This window comes from Moschus berezovskii, chromosome 14 (assembly GCF_049115385.1).
Source record: "Moschus berezovskii isolate FMDL1 chromosome 14, NW_MosBer_1.0, whole genome shotgun sequence".
NCBI lineage: Eukaryota > Metazoa > Chordata > Mammalia > Artiodactyla > Moschidae > Moschus > Moschus berezovskii.
Window position 1 is genome coordinate 30,190,820 of NC_142473.1, and position 8,679 is coordinate 30,199,498.

The following is an 8,679-nucleotide window of genomic DNA, read 5'->3' on the forward strand; positions in this document are numbered from 1 at the left end:
GAAGCTGGGCCACAGCTCTGAAGAGAAGGAGAAAACACACAATCCAGCCACTTAATCAGAGGGCGCCCCTGTGGCTGCCACCACCCTCCACCTATTCCACTCCTCTCGATTGTCAATTAAAATAAACAGCCTTGTATTCCGAGGCCTGGCTTCAATCTATCTCGGCCGGGAGGGTACGCACAGATTTGTGGCAGTGCCCGAAAGTCCTTGCCCAACCTTTTTAATATCTGAACAAAGCAATCAAACCCGATAAGATCTAGCGAAGGCGAGATCACTCTCCTGTCCCTGGGATGGAAGCTTATTAGTCTGTGGCCCACATCATCAGAGTTATTGTGCCATGTTAAATTTATTGGTACTATCTCACCTCATTAAATACTTAAATAGACCTGACAGGACAGAAAAACGGGCTTTTTAATTTTTTTCCCCTATCCAAAGGGAGCCGGTGTTTCCCATGTCCCAGTTCACCTCTGTTACAGCTGTTGGCAAAGAAATAAGACAGCAGAGCACAGAATGGAAGGTTCAGGCTGTCTGTTTAGAGGTTCCAGGGGTCCTCTCAATGCCAGACTGAGTTGGGCAAGAGGTGACAAAAACGCCCCTGAAGTGTGTGTGTGTTTCAGTGGGAGTGGGGTGAAAAAGAGGCAGAGGGAACCATGATGTTCCCTCCCTCTGCTGTGTTCCCCAAATCTGTCTGATCTGCCTTTTCTAGGAAGAATCGACAAAGACCAGAAATAAAGGTCATGGTACTCAGGAGTGTGGGGGACATCTGTATACTTATAGTTTATTCACGTTGTTGTGCAGCAGAAACAAATACAACATTGTAAAGTGATTATCCTCCAATTAAAAATACATGAGAAAAAACCAAGAACGTACTGTTTAGCACAGGGAACTATATTCAGTGTCTTGTAGTGATCTATAACGGAAAAGAATCTGAAAATGAGTATATATATAAAATGATTATATATAATATATATATATATATGGGCTTCTTGGGTGGTGCTAGTGGTAAAGAACCTGCCTACAATGCAGGAGACATAAAACATGTGGGTTCAATCCTTGGGCCGGAAAGATCCCCTGGAGGAGGGCATGGTAACCCACTCCAGTATTCTTGTCTGGAGAATCCCATGGACAGGGGAGCCTGGTGGGATATAGTCCATAGCATCTCAAAGAGTTGGACATGACTGAAGTGACTTAGCACAATGCGCATATATATATATATATAACTGAAAAAAATAAATATATATTCGCTATACACCTAAAACTAACACAAAATTGTAAACTGACTCTACTTCAATAAAAGAAAAAGGTCAGGATGAGTGAGGGATGAGTGAGAAGAGGAAATTGGGGTGTATGGGAATGGGTACAGGCATGGCAAGTGAGCAGCAAGCAGGCAGCCCTCAGACCCTCCTCCAGCGCTGGGACCTGGGTCTTTATTTAGCAAATAGCCCCAGTATCCAGGGCTGGCTGGTGGCCAAGGGCAGGATTTCCCCAGATTCAGAGCTAGAGAACTTGGCAGTCTGGTGAAGGCTTGCAGGGCCTCAAGGCCTCCAGCAAGTTGCAGAAGATGTGAGGGGGGATGGCAAAGAATGCAGATTTGATCCTCTGCCTGAGCCTACCCCCAGCACCTCGCTGTGCATCCGTGAGTGCTGGGGTGGGGAGTTGTGGGCAGAGTGGAAATTCAGGACCTGGAGAAAATATGCAACCTGGAAAATGTTCCTTAAAGACTTCCATCTAGAGCTCAATGCCTTTTCAACACTTATCAAGCCAATTTCCTTTTCAGCCAAGGTGATTTGGGACACAGCCTCCCTGCATCTCCTTCCTCCCCTCACATCTCTACCTGCAGAGAAGGTCTCTTTTCTCCAGTTGCTCCCTCTCCCAGCACAGGTCCTTGTTTGCATCTTTTTAATAAGGTGGGCATGGGGCCAGGAAGCAGCTCCCGGGCGCCTTCCGTTCCTAATGCCCTAAACGGCCATGACACCGCACTTAATTTCCGTTTTACTGCAACTGCTGGCGGGACATCAGCGGGCCGAGACCCGAGTCCTGTGACAGTATCTTCAGCTGTGGCCATCAGCCTCCCAGTAATTGGATGCCACTGGGAGCCCGCCATCCTGCAGTGCCAAACTCGGTGGACTTGTATAACGGTCCGCCTGTTGAGAGCACAGGGCTCTTTACAAGCTCCGAGTCGCCCAGTGTTAAAACAGCCATAATCCCTTGCCCACCCTGGGAGGGAAGGCAGGCCATGGCCAGATGGGTTATCACTGTTATCAGCTTAGAATACTGTGGGGCACGTAAAACCCAGGGCTTGTGCAGAGAACCTGTGTGGTTGACATTTACTAACCGGAAAGCATTGCTCTTTATCTTTTCTGGAAGGTCCACAGTAGACTTAGGGAAGTGAGATAGTCAGAAACCATGGCTGGGACTTCTGTTCATGCACATGTTGTGTGGGAGCACTGTGAGATTTAAGTGAGGAGCACGGGGGATGAGCGGTGGTGGTAATCAAAGTCTGTCAACCATGTCAAAGTTCAGGAGAGAGCTGGAAGTCTGTGGATACAAGAGCCCAGTTTGGTCGCAACCAAATGCCAGCTGTGGGGAGGGAGGTGGGGGAGGGTAGAGGGGATGATTAATTACTGCCCGGGTGGCAGTATGTCTTCATTTACAAGCTGCATCCTCAATTATCTTTAATTACTTCCCCATGGCCTTAAATCAAGGGCTAATCCAAAATGGGGGTCAGTTGCTGAAATATGTGTTTTGGGTGCGGCTGGTAAAAGGTGGACCGGGGGGTGAAGAGTCACTTTGGAGCAGTTATGGTGCTGTCTCAGGTCAGCCTTCCCTCAAGGAACGAATAAAACTGATGATAATTGACCTTAGAATCAATAATACCCAGATATGCAGAGCATCTTCAGAGCAGCCCAGGGTCTTTTTTTGATCCATTGATTGTGTTTGTTTTTACCCACTCATGGGGCAGGTCCCATGGTATGGATGGACAATCAAAATCAGCCCCATCCATCCACAAACATGGTTTCATCCACCTGCTCTCCTCTAGGACAGAGTTCCCAAACTCAGTGGATGGAAATCACCAAATGTGCTGGTGAAAACTATAGAGCTCCCTGCTAGGTGTATGGAGTCAGTTTTCAGGGGTGTGGCAAGGTTATCTGCATTTTTAAAGTAACATTTTTAACTAAAAAAGTTTATTTGGCTGTGTTGGGTCTTAGTTGCACCATGTGGGATCTTTGTTGCAACCTGTGGGATCTTTAGTTGCAGCATGCAGGATCTAGTTCCCTGACCAAGGCTCAAACCCCCCTGCATAGGGAGTGTGTGTGAGGGAGCTAAATCGTTTCAGTCATGTCTGACTCTGCCTTATCCTATAGACTGTAGCCTGCTAGGCTCTTCTGTCCATGAGATCCTCCAGGCAAGAATACTAGAGTGAGTTGCCATTTCCTACTCCAGGGGATCTTCCCGACTCAAGGATCGAACCCACGTCTCTTACATCTACCTGCGTTGGTAGACGGGTTCTTTACCACTAGCGCCACCTGGGAAGCCCATATGCTTGGGAGTGCAGAGTCTTAAGCACTGGACCGCCGGAGAATCCCCTTCTGCATTTTTAACGGGCTTTCCAACTACTTCCTAGGTGACTGGAATGTGGGAACCCTACACCCTTGCTGTCCCTCTTTCTTAATAGAGAAGGACTCACAGGGACCAGTTTCAAACGTGTCAGGGCTGGAGATTATATTCAAAATCCAGGACTCCTTTGAAAGGCAGTAGGAAAAAAACGTGTGACCGGAGATGTGGTGTGCTCTCCAGGAGCATCAGCCTCCTCCTCCGATTGAGAATGGGTGTGGCGGAGAGGACCTTGGAGAGGCCACGATGGGGGAGGTGATTCTAGGTGGAGCAGTTCACTGCCCCCTCTCTGAGCTTGAGCCTCTGCATCTGTAAGGTAGGGGAGCTGGGAGGTGATCACTCGGGCTCTTTACTTGACACTCTGGGAGTCTCTAGTCTTCAGGCCAAATGTCTCCACCCCTACATGGCCTAACATCAAGGAAGGTGGTCATTTCTGCTTCCAGACAAGGAAAAGGAATTGGGGTGCCCTAAGTGTCATTCCCACGCAGCCTGTTGCCTCTCTCCCATCTTTTCCTTCCAGCCAGTCTCCCTCCCTCTCTTCCCATTAAACAGAGGTGAAACCTTAGAGCAAGTCACTCTACCCTCTGCCCCCAAATCCACAAATGTGATCTTCCCTGGGCTGTTTAGGACCTCCAGCTCATTTTCTGATTTCAGGGAGTTCCTCTTAGACCAGAGAATTTCTTTTGGCACCTTCCTTGGTATTTGACCTCCAGGCAGTCCTTCTCAATTTATTGAATATAAATTTTTTCTCTCAGAGACAAATAGTTTTTCCTTTCTTGTTCTGTGTATGGTCTATTTTCTTCAGATAAAAGTTCAAGGCACTCTCTTCACGGAATGTTAGGTATCCAAGTTCGCAGTTGTCTCAAGTTAGGAAGAGATAATTAGCGAGTTGCTGTGTCTCTGGGGCTGGTTCACCAGTGCCTGTGGAATTTATGGATTATATCCTAGGGAGAAGTCAAGTATGACTCCAGGGTATTTGGCCTTGAAAAACAAAGTTGCTATTTACAATTGACCATTGATTGACATCTGCAGAAGCTTAATGAAGAATGGTCTTTGGGAGAAAAGCTGTAACTCTGGACACCACTATGCTCAGTTCAAGAGACAGCTACTGACGGCCTCGGAGGCGTCACTGGGCACTGGAGATGCTGGGCGACACTGTGAGGAGGAAGACAGACTTGTTCCCAGAGGAGCGCATGAAGAAGAAGGGAATACTGATCACACCCATCAGTACTGGTCACCTGGAAGATGGTTATAGCTGAAACACACTGAGGAGGAAAGCACAGCTGGAGGGACCTTCATAAGTGGCAATGCTCTGAAATTTAACCCTGCCCAGTGATTAACTTAGGCTGCAAGTGTGCAGTGTCTGGTTTGAACTCAGTATCAGTTCAGTTCAGTCGCTCAGTTGTGTCCAACTCTTTGCGACCCCATGAATCACAGCACGCCAGGCTTCCCTGTCCATCACCAACTCCCAGAGTTCACTCAAACTCATGTCCATCGAGTTGGTGATGCCATCCAACCATCTCATTCTCTGTCGTCCCCTTCTCCTCCCGCCCCCTATCCCTCCCAGCATCAGAGTCTTTTCCAGTAGAAAATATTTGCTTCTCTTGCTTTAAAACTTTTGTTTCTAATACCTAGTACTTATGTACAAAGGGTAGAGTTTTTTCCAGTATTTTTATGAGGCCATAGCTGGACATAGGCCTTTGATGGTGATAAATTCCAAGGGGAGTTTGTTTTGTTTCGAGAATGTCAACTTTGTCAATAGACAAAGATAAAGAGGTCTGTGTTCAGGAGCAGGAGGTTAAGAAATCTGAGAGTTTATGCCAGATTCACTGATTCTGTAATTCATTCCCCAATTCAACTATTGGTTCTTTGCTATAGTGGCTGATAGGCTAATGATTCATTCATTTATTTATTCGATAAACACTCATGGATTTCCTTATCTAAGTTCTTATCCAAGAAAATCAAGCTGAACATTATTCCTCCTTCTAGTTTCTCTTTTCTTGGTTTCCTTCCAAGGCAATTAAGAGGAGGTAGAGGGCAACAGGGGGTGAGATGTTGAATTTGGCTCCTCTGGGATGTAGACCCTTTGCAATGGCAGGGCCTAGAGAAGGAGAGAGCCTTGAACGTGGAGGAAGATGGTCTCGCTGGACTCTGACTTCCTCTCCTTCTTTGTCCTTTTCTTCTCTAGTCCTCTTAGTCTTCCCTGTTTCTTTGTTCCCGGAGGTTCTTCGTCTTGGTGGGATCAACTGCTCCAGGTACCTGTGGGTTCCCTAGCTCTGCCATTCTGCCTCCTCCTCCAACAATCTAGGGAGTAGGCAGCATCTGGTGTGCCTGTCTTCTGAGAGCCTTTTTAATATTATTTCATTTCTTTTAACCTTTATTAAGACAAACATTGAGCTGAGAAGAGTCTATACTCCCACCAGAGACACTCTCCATTTTGATATTAAAAACAAAACGAAACCAAACCTAAACACTCCCAACCTGAGGCCCGGAGGAGAGAGAGAGGAGAAAAAAAGAAAAAGAATATCCTAGAGATATTTTTACCTTCAAAGATCCATCACTCATTACTGCATATCACAGACACGTCTACAATCTCATCTTCTTACAATTCTCCGTGAAATAAGTGTAAATGGAAAATAATACCCCATTTTGAAAGTTCAACAAAATGTCTTTATCCACCAAATGTAGCCCCAGCTGTCTCATTTTCAGAAACAAAGCCTGATTTTAAATAGCAACTGCCACCCAAACAAACACCGGCAGCTCTGCATGCCAGGGGCTGCTGTGGTACACCCCCAGAATCGCCCACCTCTCAGTCAACATGGGATGGACTTCTGGGAGGGCAAACACCCCAGCTTCAGTGGGTTCAGGAGTCCCTCCCTCTGAGGAGGGAGAAACAGTAGAATACTGTAAACATTTAGAGCTGGCTCTCCCTCACCACCTGAGGAGATGGTTACCTGGGTCACCCATCTCCATCAGTGCCCTCATCCCTCCCCAGACCACCAAGGGCATACACCATCACCCCAGTCTGGGAAGAGGAGGTAAGGAGAAGCTTTCTCTAGCATCTGACTTCCACTTTGACAAACAAATGATGTACCACAGTAGACTTGCTAGTGGAAAGGTGCTCAGAAGCACCAATTGGGGGAAAATCTCATACTTGAAGGCTTAACTCCCCCTTCACTAACCAGTTCTTTGACATGGAGCAAATATTCCAGACTCTCAGGTCCTTTGTTTCTTTTAAGCTCATATCTCGCACTACTTAGATGTCTCACAGGGATTCCAATCAGCGCATCCCAAACTCCTGCTCTTTCCCTTCCGCCATTTTCTCTGCTTCAATTCAAAGCAACTCTATCTGTCCAGTTGATCAAGTTACAAAAAAAAAAAATATGACTCCAATCCTGCATCTGATCTGACAGCAAAATGTGTGTATTCTACCTTCAAATACAGCCCGACAGTCTCCCCACCAGCATCCCCATGGTGGAGACCACTGGCATTTCTAACTGCCTCCACCCTTGGTGTGGTTTGGCAGCGGCGAGGATGTGGACGGCCCTGAATCTGCAGCCACCCTTCTTAGATCCCATCCCCGGGTCAGTCAGTGACTAGCTGTGTGGCCAAACGTAAAAAGAAAACATCAAGTGTTAGTCGCTCAGTCGTGCCAGACTCTTTGTGACCCCATGGACTGTCGTCGGCCAGGCTCCTCTGTCCATGGGATTCTCCAGGCAAGAATACTGGAGTGGGTTGCCATGCCCTCCTCCAGGGGATCTTCCCGACCCAGGGGTCAAACCTGTGTTTCCTGCACTGCAGGCGGACTCTTTGCCATCTGAGTTACCAGGGAAGTCTGTGCTGTGTGGTTAGTTCTTGATAATCTCTCCATGTGTGTCTTTTCTCATCTATAAAGTGGGAGTCACAATAGACTCTACCTCATAGGGTTGTTGTGAGGATTGATTTAGAAAAAACTGCCTGGTGCATAAGAAGTGCTATGTAAGTATTAGCTGTTATTATTGATTTATATTAGTTTCAACACAGCACCAGAATGATCCTGTTAAAATATAAGTCAGGACTTTACCGGTGGTCCACTGGTTAAGAATCCATCTGCCAATGCAGGGGACTCAGGTTCGATCCCTGGTCCAGGAAGATCCCATGCACTGCAGGGGAACTAAGACTGCTTATCACAGCTACTAACCCCGCGTGCCTAGAGCTGTGCTCTGCCACAAAAGAAGCCCCCACAGTGAGAAGCCTGTGCACCACACCCAGGGAGGAGCCCTTGCTCACTACAGCTGCATAAAGCCCCTGTGAAGCAACAAAGACCCAGCGCAGCCAAAAATAATCTATGGATAAATCAGACGCCATCACTTTTCTGTCTGAAACCTTCTGTATCTCCTTCAGGATAAAGTCCAAGTCCTTTCCGCCAAAGCCGTGTGAGTGTTGATCACCTGTGCCTCGGCCATGTGCTTTCTGTTCCAGTCACTTGGAGCTTGCGTTTCCTGGCACCCACGGGGGTCTTTCCTCTGGCTGCTGCTTCCACCACATGGAGTGCCCCTTTCTCTGAGAGCCATGTGACTTTTTCCCCTCCCTCCATTCAAAGATCACTTTCTCCGTGAGGTCTTCTCTGACGACTCTATTTAAAATTAAATCCAAATGCTCTCCATTCCTTTTTTTCCTGCTTTATTTTTCTCCTTAGCACTTACTACCTAATATACTATGTATTGTACTTATTTATTTCATTTACTGTCTGTCTCTTTCCATTAGACTATAAGCCCCATGAGTGTAGGATTTTTCCATCTGTTTGTTCACTGATATATTCCCAACACTAAAATAGTGCCTGATGCAAAATGGACACTCAATAAATATTTGTTCAATGGATGAATATAAACACACTTAAACCTGACAATCCTGAAGATCTCCCCTTTTAGGTTAACATTCTGTGATTGCATAATGTATCTTCTTATCTGTAGAGCAGAAGTGTGCAGTTATACAATCTAAAAGAGGGGCTTCTCAGGCGGCACTAGTGGTAAAGAATCTGCCTGCCAATGTAGCAGATGCAAGAGACGTGGGTTCGATCCCTGG